The sequence below is a fragment of the Notolepis coatsorum genome (genome assembly GCF_963971535.1).
Source record: "Notolepis coatsorum genome assembly, chromosome: 14".
Taxonomy (NCBI): domain Eukaryota; kingdom Metazoa; phylum Chordata; class Actinopteri; order Aulopiformes; family Paralepididae; genus Notolepis; species Notolepis coatsorum.
The window spans coordinates 37164281-37184939 of record NC_140178.1 but is presented as its reverse complement, the minus strand read 5'-3'; positions in this window follow the sequence as shown (position 1 = coordinate 37184939).

Genomic DNA, 20659 nt, shown 5'->3' with positions numbered 1-20659 from the left:
CCAGCCAGTCATTTGAATGTGTAGAATAGGTTCCAATTCCAACAGTGTTGTGATGTAAGAGGGAAGTTTACAAATGACGGTGTTTCAAATGGCCCGGGAGTGGCAACATGACAATGAGTATTTACATAGTAGGTCACTTAAGACACACTCTGGATTGGCTTTAGGGGTTTGAACAGTCATTTATTTTCAAAATCCTTTTCGGTCCGTCTTATCTTGCCAACAAAGGCTAGACCAGGCCTAATTAATGGGATTTCAGGGTGTATGGTGAACATCAGAATACTTGAGCAAAATATTGGATAAGTGGTCAACTCAAGTCCCTGAGGTTTCAAAGAAAGTATATCATCCCTCTCCCATCTCAAAAATATAGAGCTGCAAGTGAAAAAAGAAAGTGACATGAAAACGTCACTGAAATTGTACCATGAAGTTGAGGGTTTAAAACGCATATAAGGTATTTGCAGTAAACATATTTAAAGCAGTGGGTGGCAAGTCTGCATAGTCTGGATAATTGTAGATGACTAGTTTATTAAGTCTGCATAGTCTGGATAATTGTAGATGACTAGTTTATTTATATATACAATCGTCATCATTTATGTTCCCTCTGGTTTCAAGGTATTTGGATGCTGGTGGACTATGCATACCCACTGTGGACGTCTGAGACACTGGCGGACTGGGACCATAATTCCTACCGGGAATTTGACTCAGGCAAGCCAGGCAGCCAGGCCAGTCCCATACCCCCTTCCCCGGGACGTTTTGTATCTTGCTGCGTTGTATCACGTGGTGGCATTGTAGAGGCTGTATACACTAGTATAAATGTGACCTTCAGCACCATGGACAGCGACGCTGTCACAAAACACGGACCATACAAGTTGTATACACTACACCAAAGTGTAGAATAACTACTTTCCAAATAATGGATTGTCCAAACGTCGGGTTATAATACGAAAGTGTCCTTTATATAGAAGTTTACCGGTGCACGTTACATTACATTTCTCTAAGTCTACTTCACGCTCTCTGTGATCTAGTCGATTAATTTACTAGTCACTCACCCTCTGCGCTGCTGCCGTCAGTTCAACATAATGACGCGCTCCTTATACATCTCTGTGGCTTCAATATCGGCATCCAAATCATCCGTCAGAGTTAGTTGTTCTATTTCACGGTCAGGTTCCAACAAACTGTCTCCTTTAACTCCCAGTACATCCAATAAAGTGCTCAAGTGATCAACATTCGGAGTTTCCATGTCGATTTCAATGTCCATCTGATTCAAAACTCGCGTAGTAACACCTCTGATTGCGCCCTGCTTTCGTCTCATTCTTTCAATTTCAGTCCGTTGTTCGTCTTCACCCATTCTAGAGCTATCCAAAACGTTCATATCTCCCGGGTTTCAGTAGTCGATCTCATCATGATTTAAATCAATAGGCTTGTTTCAGATTGGCAAGGCCTGCGCAGGCCCGCTCAGGCGCGCTGCCTCGTGCTGGGTTGTGAATGACAATTTAACTCATTCCTGCCTGCTTGCCTGAACTTATATAGAGAGCACATCTCTGCGCAAATAGAAACATGTATACTGACCTGGCCTGCTTCAGAGTTCAGTGGCCTGACTGCGGGCACAAACAAATACAAAAAATAAAAAATAAAAACATTTGCTAGTCTGCCAGGCCACCGGGAAAACTCCCGGTGCTCCCTATGGTCTGAGATTATGAGCAGGTTGAAAATATTTGCTTTCAACAGATCAAGATCACCTAAAAAACGATGCATCATGAATAAGAAGCTGGCTGCAAAAAAAAGAAGCCATAGGTGATGCAACAACAGGGAGCTCAGAGCTCAGAACTATGCAGCTTCTATGCATGCCAGCTCTGGACATCCAGGATAACTAAAAAAGAGAATCTCTGAAAATCGCCACTAATGAGAAGGTGGCTGCCAAGAAGTAGAGTAGATCTATATACAAGTTACTGTATACAGTTATACACACTACACTAGACTGCACAACAAAATATGCAACATAATACATAAACCGCATACTGAAGAATTCTGCATCACATAATGGTGGTGCAAGAGGCGAAAACAATATAGACTAACTAAATCAAGACAATAGTGCAAAAAGATATTGTAAACTGCCAGACGGCAGCAGGTGGGTGAATAGTCCATAGGAGGGCTGGGAGAGATCTGCAATGATGGCGCTTGCATGACTACAATATCTGGTATAGTTTTATGACTGGTGTCAGGGAGGTTCCCATGATCCTCTCAGCTGTCCTTGCTATCCGCTGTAGGGATTCCTGGTCAGCGATGCTGCAGTTCCCAAAATAAACTCTGTAGACTGGTGAGGATTGGAGAGGGGAGGCTGGCCTTGGAGAAGATGCTTTTTATGGTCTCTCTCTGTACAAGGTGGAGAGGATGAGGGGGAGTCTGGCCTTGGAGAAGATGGTCTCTGTAGAAGGTGGGAAGGCTGGTCTTGGAGAAGATGCTCTCTATGGTCTCTGTAGATGGTGGTGAGGATAGGAGGGGGAGGCTGGCCTTGGAGAAGATACTCTATGGTCTCTAGAAGGTGGAGAGGCTGGCCTTGGAGAAGATGTTCTCTCTGGCGGCTGAGTGGCGCAGTGGGCAAGGCGCTCGCCACTAACGCAGGAGATGCTGGTATCGAGCCCAGCTCTCAGCGTTGCTACCGGCTTGGCCGGCCGTCATACTAATACAATTGGCAGTGTTAGAGGGTGGGAAAGCCGGTGGGTGGGGATTGGACGTTGTGGACAGCGACTCCTACAGGTCGGTTGGGTGATGCCTGTACAGCAGAAACAGGAAGTATCGGGGGCAGCGTGAGCCTCCCACGCGCTACTCCTCGCCACAGAGTTCGAGCTGTCTGGTGAAAAGATGCGACAGGCTGCCTCCTCGTGTACCGGAGGGGACACGTGATGCAAGGCTTCTATCCTCACTACAGCCGACCAGTGGGAGGCATAATCTAGCAACGTTCAAGACAGTGGAGGGAATAATTGGAATCACGAAATTGTGATTGGAGAAAAATAGGAGAAAAAGTGGATACAAAAAAAAGATGTTCTCTGACTATGGTCTCTGTAGAAGGTGTGGAGGCTGGCCTTGGAGTAGATACACTATGGTCTCTAGAAGGTGGAGAGGCTGGCCTTGGAGAATATGGTCTCTGTAGAAGGTGGTGAGGAGGTGGGGGCTGGCCATTTTTAGTCTGTGAAGGAAGTTGTAGCGGTGGTCAGCCCAATATAATCAAATATATATATATAAAAAGAAAATTATGGTTTTTGGGTGCTAGACAGGCTAAACTTGTAAATACGCAAAAACACAACTTACTATCATCTACCGGTTAGCTCAGAAGTAGTTTCCACTACAACAAATTTGCTTGTGTGATAACGTAACCTATTAAGCTGTAGCCCTATTTTCAGAAATTCCGCCTAAAGCTACAAGTATATGGAAGATTGCTCCACTTCTACAAGGTCAATTAGCATGTTCTTGGTATCTAGAGACCTGGGGGTATGTATTCCCAGTGTCAGAAATATTGTGTCTGGCTTGAGTACATTGTGATGAAACAAAGGAGAATATAAATGATGATTTTCTTTTGTGTGCATTTTTGCTGGTGAATAACACCATGAAAACATTGAGGTTCTTTTGATTACTCCCACTGAGCTCATTCAGCACCTTCTTGAGATCAAGTGTACAAAAAATCTAAGCAAATTAATAAAGGGAAGATGATTACACAAGGATTTGTAGATGCAGTAATAAATTATAATCAATTTGAATTATAAATTCATATTTGACCTTGAACTTAACCTTATTATGGCCATACAATCATACATCTATGGATAGGGAAAAAGCTCCTCTTTCCAATGGCAGTGTTAAATCTGGATTTAGTAATTTCCTCCTGTTTTTACGATAAAAGAGATATAATTAGCATTTTCTTTCGATAAATTCTTATTTTCGGTAAATCTTAAAAACATCGGTAAAAATTTAAATATACACTTTGACTGCTGTTTTGATGGGGTTAAGGTCTTTACTCTTGGCTACATTAGAAAAAGAAACGCTAAAGCCTAGTAGAGTTAGTGGATCAAACAGGGTAGGTGTGAACGCGCCCTGAATCAGCATTCGAGGAACAAGGAAAGCCTGGATTCAAACATCAGGTTAATTGAATCTGGCTCATAGGACTTTTGATCGACTTGAACCAGGTACGGGGAATAGGGCCCAGGTTATGAAATATAACAGGATTTACACGTTATGATCACAACTTTCTTAATGGATTTTATGTTTTGTAAACAAGAGGGAGTGAATTCATGATATTCTTCTCAGTGAACAATATAACATTTAAAAATCTTGTAAGCCGGCACTTTTATGCTCTACTATTGATGTACAATTAATACTTCCAGGTCTATGTGTGTGGTCATGTGCTTTAGTGGTGACCTCAGGACTGACTATTACAATACCTCATCCAGGTAACGCAAGGGGGCGTAACAGCGTATCAAAATATCAATACACAACAGTCAGTGTTGTAGTCGAGTCACTAAATCTCGAGTCCGAGTTGAGTCTCGAGTCCCCATGCAGTGTTCATGTCGAAGTCTGAGTCACCAAAGAAGAGCCCGAGTTGAGTCCCCATTACCCTAGTCCAAGTCATCAAGTCCACTCAAAACCGTGACAACTGAGGAAAACTAAAATAAACCCAGTGAAATTTGGAAATTACTCAATAATCAACTAGGCTGCAGTAAAAAACTTAAAACCAGATTTTCAAACATAAACATAAAGACGGATAACACGCTCATCATAGACAAGCTGGATGTGGCAAATTACTTAAACATTTTTTCCACAAACTGGTAAATAAACTACCCTCCCACTCAGGGCATTTTGGGGTAGAACACATCTACTACAATAACCTAGGGGTCCACAAAGACGATTTGAAACTAGAAATGGTAACAACAGCTGAGGTGCACAAAAAACTGAGCACCCTCCAACCTAACAAGGCCACTGGCCATGACAATATCCCCTCCAAATTCCTCAGAGACGCAGCAGCCGCCATCCAATGGCATCCAAGGTAATAAAAAAAGTCAACCAACGAACTAGATTCTTGTACCGGATCTCCTCTCTGGTAAACAAGAATACCCTGAAGACTCTGGCAGGAGCACTCATTCAAGGGTACTACGACTATGCTTGCACCTCATGGTACCAAAGCACCTCAAAGGCGCTAAAAACAAGATTACAAACATCACAAAACAAACTGGTCAGACTTCTACTTGACCTTACCCCTAGAACCCACCTCACCCCTGCCCACTTTGACAACCTAGGATGGCTTAGAGTAGACGACAGAGTACAGCAACTTGCAATGGGCCTGGTCTACAAGATTCACTATATGACTAAGGTACCCATGTACATGTCAAAATACTTCCCAAAGGTCAGTGAATACCACGACCACAACACCAGAGGAAGCTCAACAAATCATGTTAAACCCAGATTCGGCTCAAACAAGGGACTAAACACGTTTTGCAATTATGCCACATCAATGTGGAACGCCCTACCCAAAGCTGTAAAGGAATGTGAATCCCTACCCACATTCAAAACCGCTCTTAAAGAGCACCTACGGGAGGCTGCAATTCGAAACCTCGAAATTCGAAATGTCCAAACCCCCCCACCCCCACCCCCTCCTAATAGACAGTCATGTATATATATTCTCTCCCCACCGTATGTATATTTCTCTCCCACCCACCCACCCCCTCCTAATGTACAGTCTCCTCCCCACCGTATGTATATTTCTCTCCCACCCACCCACCCCCTCCTAATGTACAGTCCCCTCCCCATCATATGTATATACTCTGTCAGGATCTATGGGTAACTACTGTATATTTGCATATCGTATATGTCACAAATGTAACCGTACTAAATACCTGTATGTCATGTATATCTCTATGCCATTAATGTCATGTATGTTGTGTATGTCATAAATGTCACTATGAATTGAAAATGGGGGACCCTGATATAAACAAGACAAACGTATTTATCTGGTCTGCATCCCCTTAACAATTGTGTGTATTGAGCCGTACTGTATTGTACCCATTCTGCAATCTGTTAAATAAAGTTTTCATTCATTCATTTATTCATTCACCCCAGTCATCACACACATAATAAACCTCTCCATAAAACAGGGACACGTACCAGGCGGCTACGTGGCGTAGTGGGCAAGGCGCTCGCCACAAATGCGGACGCTGGGCTCGCCTGTTCGAGCCCAGCGCTCCACATTGCTTTCAGTTTAGCTGGTCGTTCATACTAATACACATTGGCCGTATTAGGGGGTGGGAAACTGATGGGTGGGGATCGGGCGTTGTGGACAGCGACTCCTACAGGTCGGTTGGTGCGCCTGCGCAGTAGAATCAGGAAGTGTCGGGGGCAGCGTGAGCCTCCCACGCGTTACTCCTCGCCACTGAGAGATCGAGCTGCGCAGGTGAAAAGATGCGACTGCTGTTACCTCAAGTACCGGAGGGGACTTGTGCTATGTATGACTTAGTCCACATTGCAGCCGGCTTGTGGGAGGCAAGAAACAGCGTTCGTGACAGGGGAGGGTTGAATTGGATGATACGAAATTGGTAATGGGAGAAAATATAGAAAATGGGAGAAAAAGTGGATCAAAAAAAATAAAACAGGGACACGTACCCAAAGACTTCAAAATTGCTAGAGTAACCCCCCTGCACAAAAAGGGCAGCAAATTGGACCCAGGCAACTACCGCCCTGTTTCCATTACCTCCATCTCGAAAGTCATGGAAAAAATTGTTTACGAACAGGTCGAAAAGTACCTTGCAGAAAAAAATCGAATCAACGAATTCCAATCTGGCTTCAGAACCTCCCACTCCACTGACGCATGCCTTCTCTATTTGAACGACCACATCAAACAAGAGGTTGATGCGGGCAAATACTGCGGCATGGTCATGCTGGACCTACAAAAGGCCTTTGACACTGTCAATCACTCCATTCTGATTGACAAGCTAAAAGCAATTGGTTTTGATGGTCTTATCAGTGAGCTGGATGCAATTCTACCTGAAGGGGAGAGAACAGATGGTGGAGGTAAATGGTACTCTACCCCCCCCTACCTCCCAGTGAGCTGTGGTGTTCGACAAGGAAGCATACTAGGACGGTTACTGTTCCTAATTTATGCAAATGACATGTCGTCAGCTTGTGACTGCAACTTGTTCCTGTTCGCGGACGACTCAGCCCTGCTGGTCTCTGACAAGAACAAGTTACAGGTTGAAAAAACCCTCAGCTCGGAACTCGGCAGAATCTGCACCTGGCTCGCTGATAACAAACTATCATTACACCTGGGTAAAACAGAGTCCATTCTCTTCGGTTCAAAAAACAAACTCAGCAAGACCGACGGATTCTCAGTTACAGTGGGTGACAATATTGTCACAAGGAAAGATGAAATTACATACCTGGGTTCCATCCTAGAGGCAAATCTTTCCTGTGACAAAATGGCATCCAATGTAATCAAAAAAGTCAACCAACAAACTAGATTCTTGTACCGGATCTCCTCTTTGGTAAACAAGAATACCCTGAAGACTCTGGCAGGAGCACTCATTCAAGGGTACTACGACTATGCTTGCACCTCATGGTACCAAAGCACCTCAAAGGCGCTAAAAACAAAATTACAAACATCTCAAAACAAACTGGTCAGACTACTGCTTGACCTTACTCCTAGAACCCACCTCACCCCTGCCCACTTTGACAACCTAGGATGGCTTAGAGTAGACGACAGAGTACAGCAACTTGCAATGGGCCTGGTCTACAAGATACACTACACGACCAAGGTACCCATGTACATGTCAAAATACTTCCCAAAGGTCAGTGAATACCACGATCACAACACCAGAGGGAGCTCCACAAATCATGTTAAACCCAGATTCGGCTCAAACAAGGGACTAAACACGCTTCGCAATTATGCCACATCAATGTGGAACGCCCTACCAAAAGCTGTAAAGGAATGTGAATCACTACCCACTTTCAAAAACACTCTCAAAAAACACCTACGGGAGACTGCAATTCGAAACTGGCCCCTGTAAATGTCCTAACAACCCCCTCCAATGTACAGTAAATTACCAAGTATGGTCTTGTCAATATTCCAATGTACAGTTTTGTTTGTACAGTGTCCCCCACCCACCCCTCATACCCCTTTTTCTGGACTCTTTTGGTATCACAAACAGTACTGTATTTGCAAATCTGGTATGTCATAAATGTATAGATGTAGCAGTACGGTCTATCTGTATGTCATGTATGTCATATATGTTACGATGAATTGAAAATGGGGGACCCTGATGTAAACAAGACAAAAGTCTTTCTCTGGTCTGCATCCCCTTAACAATTGTATGTATTGAGCTGTACTGTACTGTACCCATTCTGCAATCTGTTAATAAAGTTTTCAATCAATCCATGAGATCCATGAATGTAATTTAATGTAATGTAATTCATGGTCCCATTCCGCCACCTACTGGACAGTTAAATTACTGCTAAACCACCGGAGATTGATTGATTGATTGATTGAAAACTTTATTAACAGATTGCAGAATGGGTACAGTACAGTACAGCTCAATACATACAATTGTTAAGGGGATGCAGACCAGAGAAAGACTTTCGTCTTGTTTACATCAGGGTCCCCCATTTTCAATTCATCGTAACATATATGACATACATGACATACAGATAGACAGTACTGCTACATCTATACATTTATGACATACCAGATTTGCAATTACAGTACTGTTTGTGATACAAAAAGAGTCCAGAAAAAAAGAGTATATACATTTGACGTAGAAACTGTACATTGGATTGGGTAGGTGGGGGTGGGGGGGGACTGTACATTGGAGGTGGTTGGGTGGGGGGGGGGGGGGGTTGGGTAGGAGTGGGGGGGGGGGGGGGGGGGGTTGGGTAGGAGGGGTGGGTGGGGGACACTGTACAACTGTACAAACAAAACTGTACATTGGATTATTGATTATTGATATAACTGAAGGCACAGATCTTTAACCTGCCTGAAGACCTGACTGAGCCAGTCATATTTTCACAACTCATATTTTAGAAGGCCATAGCTAACTTATTTCCATAAATGCATAATTTAGGAAAGGTTGACTGAAACATTACAGCCACATGATTGGCTGTTATCTCTATTAGGTCATGCACACGTTAGATTAGATTTAAATATGTTGTCATTATACAGCACAAGTACAGTACAACGAAAATAAGTTTGGCATCCAACCAGAGTGCAAATGTAACAGTAAAGTGCAATAATAATATACAATGTACAGTACAGGTGATTAAACTGTTAAAAATAAATTCTTACTACTGAGTATAGTGCTAATCAGATGTACAGAGTTGTAGTATTAATATGTACAGTGATACAGGTATAAAGTCAGCTTTATTTATATAGCACATTACAATGACTAAAAGCCAACCAAAGTGCTTTACAGGTAGGACATGATAAAAAACATGTACAATGCAATAACAAATTAAATACACAAATTACAGAAAAGGGTATAGTACACTAAGAAAACAAGAGCAATGTGCAATATAAAAGAGACAAGAAAATAGATAAAAAGTCCAGAGTAACAGCAAACGTAGTGTACAGGTGGCACTGGCAGGCTAACTCTGGTCAAAGGCCAGGGAAAAGAGGTGCGTTTTTAAGCAGCGAGGGGCAGCAGCAGCGAAGGCTCTGTCTCCCCTGGTTTTGAGCTTGGCCCCTTGGGCACCTCCAGCAGCAGCTGGTCAGCAGACCTTAGGGCTCTGGATGGGGTGTGGTGGTGGCGCATGAGCTCAGCAAGGTATAGTGGAGCCAGCCCATTTAGTGCTTTAAAAACAGTCAGCAGTAATTTAAAATCAATGTGGAAACGGACGGGGAGCCAGTGGAGTGAAGCCAGGACTGGTGTAATGTGGTCACGTTTTTTGGTACCAGTGAGAAGATTTGGTAGCCGAATTTTGGACCAATTGTAGGCGACGGAGCAGCGATGGGTCAATGCCAACATACAGCGCATTACAGTAATCTAGCCGGGTTGAAATGAAGGCATGGATTACCCTCTCCAGATCCTTCTGAGAGAGGTATGCTTTGGTCTTAGCCAGGAGTCTGATGTGGAAAAAAATGGGTTTAACCACAGAGCTAACCTGTTTGTCGAATTTAAAAGTACTGTCGAAGATTACTCCAAGGTTTCTGACAGAGGAGCGGATATTTGAGCCCAGAGGGCCTAGGCGGGCATTGACAGTAGGGTCAACCGAAGCGTTTCCAAATACAATTATTTCCGTTTTGCGCTCGTTTAGGTTGAGAAAATGTACACTCATCCATGTTTTTATGTCGGCCAGACAATCTAAACATTGGCTGTAGTGTGTGTGACCTTGCCTTTTGCTTAGTCTCCGACGGGGTCACCGGTGACCTCAGAGAGCCAGCTAGAACTCCTCCCATTCAGGCAATTTACGGTGGAAGTAGGAAATGTTTACATGAGCTTGTCCCTATGGCCTATGGGGTATATCGACTGAAGTATCAGTCCGCAATTCTCATGGGAAGTATATAAGACCCCCCTCTAAACTGCGCTGTTTTTTCCCCTCAAACTCCCAGAGCGGCCGACATGCAGATGGATCCTCCCCGCATAATGGAGTCATGCACGCTGTTTGAAACGACAGTGTAAGTACTCTTTATACCTTATATATACTCTTTATCGTTAGCGTTTCTGACAGCCTTTAGTGCTTGTGAGATGTTTTCCCAGAGATTTTGTAATATTTTCCACTCGAAAAAGTAGTTTGGAATTCACCGTGGTGTAGTGAAAATTATACAACGGCATGCAAATTTCTCGATTCTGATTGGCCATTTACACGTCTTTATTGGCAACAATCCACGGTCCTGGGCTCAGGACCCGCCCACAACCGAATCACATATCACTCCCCGGCTCACTCCGGGAGAAAACAAGATCGCGGACAACAAATGGTTATGTTGAAAGCACCATAACGACTAAATATGAAGCGATTCTGTCAAGGGGAATGTGTTAGTCCTTTAAACAATGTTGGATGATGTAATTGATGGGTCTTGAGTCAATCTAGAACAAAAGAAAAATCGCGGATTGATTGATTGATTAATTGATTGATTTAAATTTCTTCCTTCCTACTTTCTACTGACTGCAGCGTTCTCTCTCACACTGTCCGACGCTGGCGTACCCACAAACACACACACACACATACACACACACACGCACGCACACACACACACACACTGTGACACACACACACACACACACGCACACACACACACACACACACACACACTCCTGTCTGCAACAGCGGGGGAGTCAGACTGAGAGAGAAGCAGCGCTGTTTTAAGTGAGCATGGTCTATTGAATTGATTGATTGGTTGATTGCTAATTTTATTACTGTACCCCTGGTTTCCAACTGGTTAAGTTTAGGCTAAAAGAAATAAATAAAAAAATAGGGCAAAGAAAACGTTTTAATTTGTTTTACCTACTTTATATAGAAGCATCTAAGAATGAAGTTCTATGGAAAGTAGGTCTGCATTCCCTTAACAATTGTGTGTATTGAGCCGTACTGTATTGTACCCATTCTGCATCTGGTAATAAAATTTTCAATCAATCATTCCAATAATACACAGTTGGATGTGTTAGTTGGTTGGATGCACTTCAAGCTGCTTCCACATGAGGCAACTTCTCTCAATCATTCCAATAATACACAGTTGGATGTGTTAGTTTGGTTGGATGCACTTCAAGCTGCTTCCACATGGAGGCAACTTGTCTTTTTTGTAGTTGTGGGAACTACTTTTTCTGGCGGATGGTTTTTTCAATAAATCTTCGATTAATGTGTGTTTATTGTATGAATGAATCTGGCAGTTGTATAAAAGCTTTACACCACTTGTAGTCGTGATTTGTGACCAATAAACCATGCCTAGGGGGGTCTAACGACCCTCGGCTGCGCCTCGGGCCTAACGACCACCCCTAGGCATGGTTTATTGGTCACAAACCACTCCTGCGCGTGATGTAATGCTTAATTAACCCTGAATAAGCAGCTTGGAGATGAGCTGCAGACGCTCTTTGCAAGACACAATTGACGTATTTATTTAGCAAATGCAATGTTTTCAAATAGCCACATTGATGTATTTGGTTTATTCATTACTGGGTCATTCTATATATAATACATTTCATTTTATCTGCCCAGAACGGACGATGAGACCGATGGGATGTGCGGTTCACCGAGATGTGTGGTTCAACACGTCAAGAGAGCCGGCGCTTGCTAACCAAAACAAGCTACACCGAGACCCAGGATGAGACCACCAGACCCCCTCCCGTGTTTGGTGCGTGCAAGGAGACAGAGGGCATGGAGGAAGAGAAGGCTCTAGGAAGAGAACGGGGTAAGTTTGAAGAAAGATTTCAACACACACAATTATTTCACGAATTAATATGTAATATGTAAAAAATTTAAAATAAATCTTTTCAATATTTTATCATATTTAATCTCACTAATTCATACCCACTAAAAAATAATCCATCACAAGAGATTCAAGCCAGGGAGGTTGGACCATGGATTCAGAAGGTGGGAGAGGGGGGGGGGGGGGGCAACAGCGATATGCAAAATGATAGAGAAGGGGGAAATGCAAACCCTACAAAAATTAAAGGAGAAATTTGGACTAGAAAACAGGGACCACTTCAGATATCTACAGGTTAGAGATTACTACAATAAAGAAATAAGAGGAGACAAGGACGAAGAACAGAATGGAATAATCGAGATGATAGTGTGGGCATACGAAGGGGGGAAAGGAAGGGTAATTTCAGCACTGTACAGGCTATAATGAACAGCAAGGGACACACGACCGATTATATAAGGGAGAAATGGGAGAAAGAATTAGAGATAGAAATAACAGAGAAGGAATGGGGTAGCATATGCGAGGTACAACACTCAACGACAGGATCAAGGGTATGGAAAGAATTTGGATGGAAAAACATAATCAGATTCTTTATAACCCCAGAGTTGAAGGGAAAGCAATGGGCCTTTTGCTGCAGGTGTCACTCATCAGTAATTAGTGATAGTGATTTAAAGGCTTGCTGGCTTAGCGTCAGTGAATCGTTGAGAAAAGAAGAGGGACAAAGAGGAGTTTTCCTGGAGTTTTCCGCCGAGGGATCCACCTAGTGCTAAGTAGTAAGTACACCATAATCCTATCTTTCACTCCACTCTGAACATTTTTCCTTTCCCTCCCACTCTGCTATTTCTCTACTACCTCGCTTCCTCCCTACTCCCTTCAACTTTCTCCCTGCCACTATTTTTTTTTTTTTAAACTTTATTTTTTAGCGTTTATCGCTTTTCTGGTCAAGCATGACCGACAGTTGTAGAGTGAAACGGGAGGGAGAACAGGGGAAGACATTCGGCAAATGACGGCGGGTCCGGGAATCGAACTCGGAGTCAACCAGAACCGTGACGCAGCACGGCTCCTCCCGACGCAGAAATAGCGCCGAGATACGCGGTGAGCTACTGGAGCTCCCCAAGACTCCCTGCCACTCTTGACACCACAATGTGTCTCATACCTATATTCACAATCTGCTACTCCAGAACAGATTCAACCCATCCACGGCAGTTTGCTAGCAACCCGGCTAATCTCTCCTACCCTCCTACAGCCACTAATACACCTGTCACTGTACGGGTAGGCTTATGGAATTATCAATCAGCAGTCAAGAAAGCTGACTTCATTACTGCCTACGGCCATAGTCAAAATCTGCAGCGCCTGGCTCTAACTGGGACCTGGATAACCCCCAATAACTCATCAACACCTGCAGCCTTATCTACAAACTATAACTTCACTCACACACCTCGACCTTCCAGATGGGGTGGAGGCACTGGCCTCATGACATCTCCTTCATGGGCTACAAACTTAACACCACTCCCAGAACTGTCACTCTCCTCTCTCGAATATCATGCAGTATCTGTCTCTAATCCTTTCAATCTCACCATTGTTACACTCTATCGCCCTCCAGGTCTGCTCGATCACTTCACAGATGAGCTGGACATGCTTCTAAGCTCCTTAGCGGAAGATGGTACCCCTCTCCTTCTATTGGGCGACTTCAACCTGCCTGACTCATCTGAGTCGGTCCCAGTGGTCTCCCTCCTACAATCGTTTGACCTGACTCCCACTGCCATGCCTCCCACCCACAAAGCAGGCAACTCCTTGGATCTCATATTTTCCCGTAACTCCAGCATCATTAACACCACGGTAACTCCCCTACATGTATCTGACCATTCCTTCATATCCTTCTCACTAACTCTCATGCTTAACCGAAAGGTCTTCACCCCAACTCAAACCGTCTCACTCAGACGCAACCTGCCCTCCCTATCCCCCTCCACCCTCTCCTCTGACATACTATCCGCTCTACCTTTGAGTGACACCTTCTCTGCCCTCCCCACAGAGATGGCAACCTCCACCCTCCTCTCAGCCCTTGCAACCTCCTTCGACAAGCTCTGTCCCCTCGTTGAGAAACCTGCCCGCCATTCCCCACCCAGTCCATGGCTGACAGATGCAGTGAGAGAACAAAGACAGGTCCTGAGAGCGGCTGAGAGGAAGTATAGAAAGTCACGCCTCACTGCTGACATCGACACATATCACAACCTCTTGTTAACATTCTCCATAACCATTACTAATGCCAAAGCTTCTTTCTTTCACCATAGGATCGAGGCCTCTGCCAAGAATCTTCGCAAACTGCATGCTACCATATCCTCCCTCCTCACTCCCCCCCCCACCACCTCCTCCCTCATCTTTCTCTGCTGAAGACTTTGCGATCTTCTTTGAGGAAAAAGTGGAGAACATCCGCAGCTCCTTCTCCCAACCCCCACCCATTCCAAACACTGAATCGAGAACCTCATCCTTCACTCTGTCATCTTTCTCTCCCATTACAGAAGCCGAGACCCTGACACTGGTAACGTCGAACCGTCCGACTACATGTCAGCTGGACCAGCTACCCTCCCCACTCCTCCAGACCATAGCACCGGACATCCTCCCATTCCTAACTGCAACCATCAACTCCTCACTCAACTCTGGGGTGGTCCCCACCTCCCTAAAACAAGCCAGAGTCAGGCCCCTCATATAAAAAAAAAACCCTGAACCCCACAGTCATAGGCAACTATCGTCCTGTCTCTCTTCTCTCCTTCCTTTCTAAAACACTTGAACGTGCTGTATCCAACCAACTTACTGCTTATCTCTTACAGAATGACCTCCTAGACCCTAATCAGTCTGGCTTCCGGACTGGCCACTCCACAGAAACGGCCCTCATTGCGGTCACAGAGGCACTTCACTTAGCAAAAGCGAAAAGCCTCTCTGTCCTGATTCTCCTAGATCTATCTGCAGCCTTCACCACAGTCAACCATCAGATTCTCCTCGCGGCCCTCGCAGGAATGGGAGTGGCTGGCTCTGCGCTGACATGGCTGACATCATACCTCAATGACCGCTCCTACCAAGTGTCATGGAGAGGGACCCTGTCGGCCACCCGCCCCCCTGCGGACGGGTGTCCCCCAGGGCTCGGTCCTAGGACCCCTTCTCTTCTCCCTCTACACTAAATCACTGGGTAACATTATCACGTCTCATGGCTTCTCGTATCATTGTTATGCCGATGATACTCAACTCTTCCTCTCCTTCCCTCCCTCAGATATCCACGTCTCTGAGCGGATCTCGGCCTGTCTGTCCGACATCTCCGCCTGGATGATGACCAACCACCTCAAACTGAACCTAAGCTAAACAGAATTGCTCCACCTGCCGGCCAAATCCTCCCCCCTGACCGACCTTTCCATCACAGTCAAGAATGCAGCTGTGACCACGTCCCTGACCGCCAAGAACCTTGGTGTTGTCCTCGACGATAATTTTTTTTTGAACAAATGTTTTTTATTTTCTCTTTTTTTACATGAAACAAGACAAACCATACAGTAACAGTAATAATCAACAATAACTCACAGGACAATAACAGAAATAATAATAACAATAATGACAGTCCAGTAATTAAATCAGAATGAAAATAGACTAAAAGACATAAAAATAATAAATACAATACCATGGACACTCGCTCGCTCCGGGAGGGTCATCAAAGTGAAGTCTCCTATTCTCAGTCCTTGCCCCACAATGGTGGAATGAACTACCCACCCCAGTTAGGACAGCCGAAACCCGTCCAATCTTTTGCTGTCGACTAAAGACGCACTTCTTCAACCATTATCTGAAATAATGAAAAGAAATGAAAAAAAATAAAGAAAATAAAAAGAAATAATATAAAATACAATAAAAAGATCTAACCCTAACTAACCTTACTGCCATGCACTTGTCCTAATAAAGTAACCTACACTGTAACACGCAACACTTTGATGAACATTGTTACTCAGCTGAAAGAGTTGTACCCTTCCTGATGACTTGTCGTACAGAACTTGTAAGTCGCTTTGGATAAAAGCGTCAGCTAAATGACTAAATGTAAATGTAAATTTGGAACAGTAGGAGTAGAAGGGTTGGTAGATACAATACAGTACGGCTCAATACACACAATTGTTAAGGGGATGCAGACCAGAGAAAGACGTTTACATCAGGGTCCCCCATTTTCAATTCATAATGAATTGTAAGTAAGGGTGCAATTAGCACTGTGCAATCCATTCTTTGTGGATCCCGCCCATGTCTTCAAACACACACCTTGTCGTTGACAACTTAAAGGGGCATTTCACATAAAAAAAATTATTTTGTGAATAATCTCACACACATCCTAAATCTGTTTCACACACATTAATTTAGTGTGACAGTTATTGAGAGTAATTGAGTTTGAATATATCAGTGATGTCATCTGGGACATTGAATCCTTGGGTTGTGTTAATTACAGTTCCATGAAATTATAAAGTAGCAGTTCCCTATAAGAGAAGGACAAGTATTGCAATTTTTTCATTTTTAAAATGTCCCCGATGACATCACTGGTGGCCATATTCAAATTAATTTACTCTCAATAACTGTCAAACTAAATGAATGTGAGCAAAACTGTTTGGAGTTTTTGCACGTGTGTGAGATTATGTGCTAAATAAATTTGCATTGTTTTTTTGTAAAGTGCCCCTTTAACACACTGTATCACATTTAAATCAGCGAAACAAGGGGTACATACTTGGCATGAGTGGGATATACTCAACCCTGAAGGCGTGACTGAAATGATAAAACTGTATGGGTACAGGGTGGAAAGGAATCTCAACCTGAGCATGACATGAGAGCAAAATGGCCACTGTGTGACCACATACTAAAACCCATAACTATACAAACTATATATAAAAATCATGGACCATAAACCAATGCGATGGCATCACTGCAGTGTTTTGAGTAAGCACAATCTTTTCACATTTCGTAATTTTCTGTAATATTAGACTCATTTTTAAATGTTTGCACAATCATGTATCATTATTTTCTGGACTGGTGGTTAGACGTTGGAGCTCTAGTAGCAAACATACAAGCTTACAATAATGGTGACTGTACTGTTCCCATGTGCAAGAGTTCGACAGTCTGCCTTCTCTGTTAACGGGGCAAACTTATGGAACTCTGCCTACTGGCTTAAAACTGGAGTCCAATGCCAACGTCTTCAGCAGAGGACTCAAGGACTCAAGGTATGGCTGAAATCAAAGCAGCAGTGCTCACATATGTAGACGCGGACTGGTTTTGTTGTTTTGATCATGGACTCTTGCTCTGGAAAATATTTGTTCTGATTTGTTCATTTTATTTATAGTGTTGAAAACTACCACTTGTGCTATAAACACGCAAAATAACGCATCTGGTCTGTCCACTGTGGCTGGTCCAATGTAGCTGTGGTGTCCATTTTAAACTCAATAACTGTCAAACTAAATTAATGTGTGCAAAACAGAGTTTTTATATGTGTGTGAGATTGTGTGCAAATTAAATCAGCATTGGTTCTTTTTGTGCCCTTTTAATGACACAAGAGCACAATTAACATAAAACCAAGATCATATGTATTATACATTCCTCCACAACCCTGATATACCTTGTGTTATTGTTTTGATCTAATTTTAGGAAAGTATTTACTGAATCTACAATCAAGAGCTATTTTTTTGTCAAAAACAAATAAAATCTTTGGTCGTCCGTCCATACGGACATACTTCTGCATGTCCCATTTTCAAGAGTGCGATATCTCAGGAACGCCTGGAGGGAATTCCAATTTGTCACAAACATCCATGTGGACTCAAGCCTCAAGGATGAACTGACTGAATTTGTAGGTCAAAGGTCAAGGTAACTTTGACCTCGCATCCATCCCATTCTCTTGTAGACTACTACTTTAATTGGTCAAGATTAACCATGCCCCCATGCTTAACTCCTCTCCAGAGCTGGACCGCCTCCTCTCCTCTCCAGAGCTGGACCCCCCCTACACTTATGCCAAGTCCCTCTTTTGTATCTCGTGAGCCATTTGTCATACAGACTCATGGATGGCATCATTGGACTCAGCAAGGGCATCTGCTTACATTGGTCAATATTTGCCTTGCCCCCTACACTTAAGCCCTGCCCCCTTTCATATCTCATGAACCATTTGTTGTGGAGACTTATGGGAGGTGTCAATGAACTCAGTACAGACTACTACTTTTATTGGTCTAGGTCAGGGGTTCCCAATATTTTTCCCTATGAAATTAGCGGCTACTTTTATTATGAAATTAGTAGCGCAGAGAACTTTTATGAAACATCTCCCCCAGTGCCTCCGCCTCGCCACAACATCATATCAGCCGAACTTTCGAAAACTCGCATTTGAGCGGAGATGCCACTTTTCGCATTGACATGCTCTGATTTCCATCCCATGTACGGAAGCCAAGACTGGCCAGGTCTTTAGTTCTGTTATATCGAGAGAATGAAATTAATGAATCCATTATCACGAGAAAAGGACTTTGTTAAATTGAGATAACAAAATAATAAGTACTGTACTTCTTTAATTCCGTACTTCTCTGCCATGGACAATTAAATTAGTGATTTCATGAAAGTCCAGGCCTGCGTTAAAGTGTTTGCAGCAGTAAGCTATAATTGTGCAAATTTGATGCTCCCGACATATAATAAAAAAACTTAAATGGTTATTGAATGTTGCATTTCATGCAACTGAAATGACAAGCTGTTCAAAATAAACTCTGTTCTTCTCACGTAGCCTATGTCTGCATTTTGAATGAGGGAGGGGTGAGGGGGTCGGGTTGGCCCACCAAGTCATTTGATTCCTAGAAAGTGGACCGGGCAGAAAGTTAATTGGGATTGGAACCCCTGGTCTAGTTTAACCACGCCCCCATGTTTAAGCCCCGCCCCTACACTAAATTCTCAAATGTTATGGATTTTATGTTTAGGTAATATAAGATGTTTCTGAGTAAGTAAAATGAAATTACATGACATACCATCACCTGGACGATCAAAAGTAAATTTTATTTGCCTGGCTGTGATATGAAGCGAGGAAATTCCTCCATTCACTTCCATACTAAAATTGGACACGAAAAAGTCACTGAAACTGCACCTGTCTGTGCTTTCACTTATATGACAGTGAATTATAGAGGAGTTGTGTCCCAACCTCGTAAAAGGTTACATTGATAGTTTTGGAAAAATGTTATTCTTGTGCTAATGGCGCAATATTTACACCCTGTCGCCTTTAGTCAAGCCGATTATAAACACAGACGAAGAAAACATATTAATTATGAATGCAACCTAGGTTGTGAAAGAGATCCCTCCTCTTCGTCTTCTCTCAAAACAAAATTTTATATCAGTCATTCTGTTTATGGTTACATTTTTATTTATGTGATATTTCAAAAACTGAATGACTTTATTCCCCCCCAGTGATTTAGGTTTTACTGCTGCAACAGAGTGTTTTATTGATGCCATAACACTATATCCATTTCTCCTCAATTTATAGTTTACTGCCAAACTGCTCTCTTTTTCTCTCTCTTTCTTTATCCCCCCCCCCTCTCTCTCTCTCTCTCTCTCTCTCTCTCTCTCTCTCTCTCTCTCTCTCTCTTCTCTCTCTCTCTCTCTCTCTCTCTCTTTCTCTTTCTCTTTCTCTTTCTCTTTCTCTTTCTCTTTCTCTCTCTCTCTCTCTCTCCTCTCTCTCTCTCTCTCTCTCTCTCCTCTCTCTCTCTCCCTCCAGCGTTATTCTTTCAGAGCAGCAAGCTGGGAATCTCAAACACTGCCACCAAGCTTAACAGGTTTTTGGTTTGGCCAGAGGACATCTGTTGATCTAGTTGGACATGTTGTTGTTGTTGTGCCTGGCCAGTGGAGGACGGTGGCTAATCCCTGGTCATCTTCTCCAGAGTCACTCCTGCTGTCCCAGGATCAGATCTCCACAGCACAGGGGCCTTTTGTCCCGTGTCTATACAGGCTGTCGCTTCCTCTGTCCCCCGTAATCCAGAAAAGAAAGTGTGCGTTGATGAAAGACAATGTTCATTATTTTGGCTGGAATTTTTGACTACTCCCCTTCGATCAAACACACAGAGCTCTCTCTCTGCGTGACCCTGCACTTCTGATTCAAATCAAGTCCCTTTACCTCTGATCATCTCTGTTGATGCTACCTCTTTAAGAGCACGGGCTGCTGGGAAGGCAATCAGTGAGGGGTGGGATGGGGTTGTGTGTGTGTGTGTAGGGGGGGGGGGGGGGCCTGCAGGACCATTGTGCTGAAGCTCATTT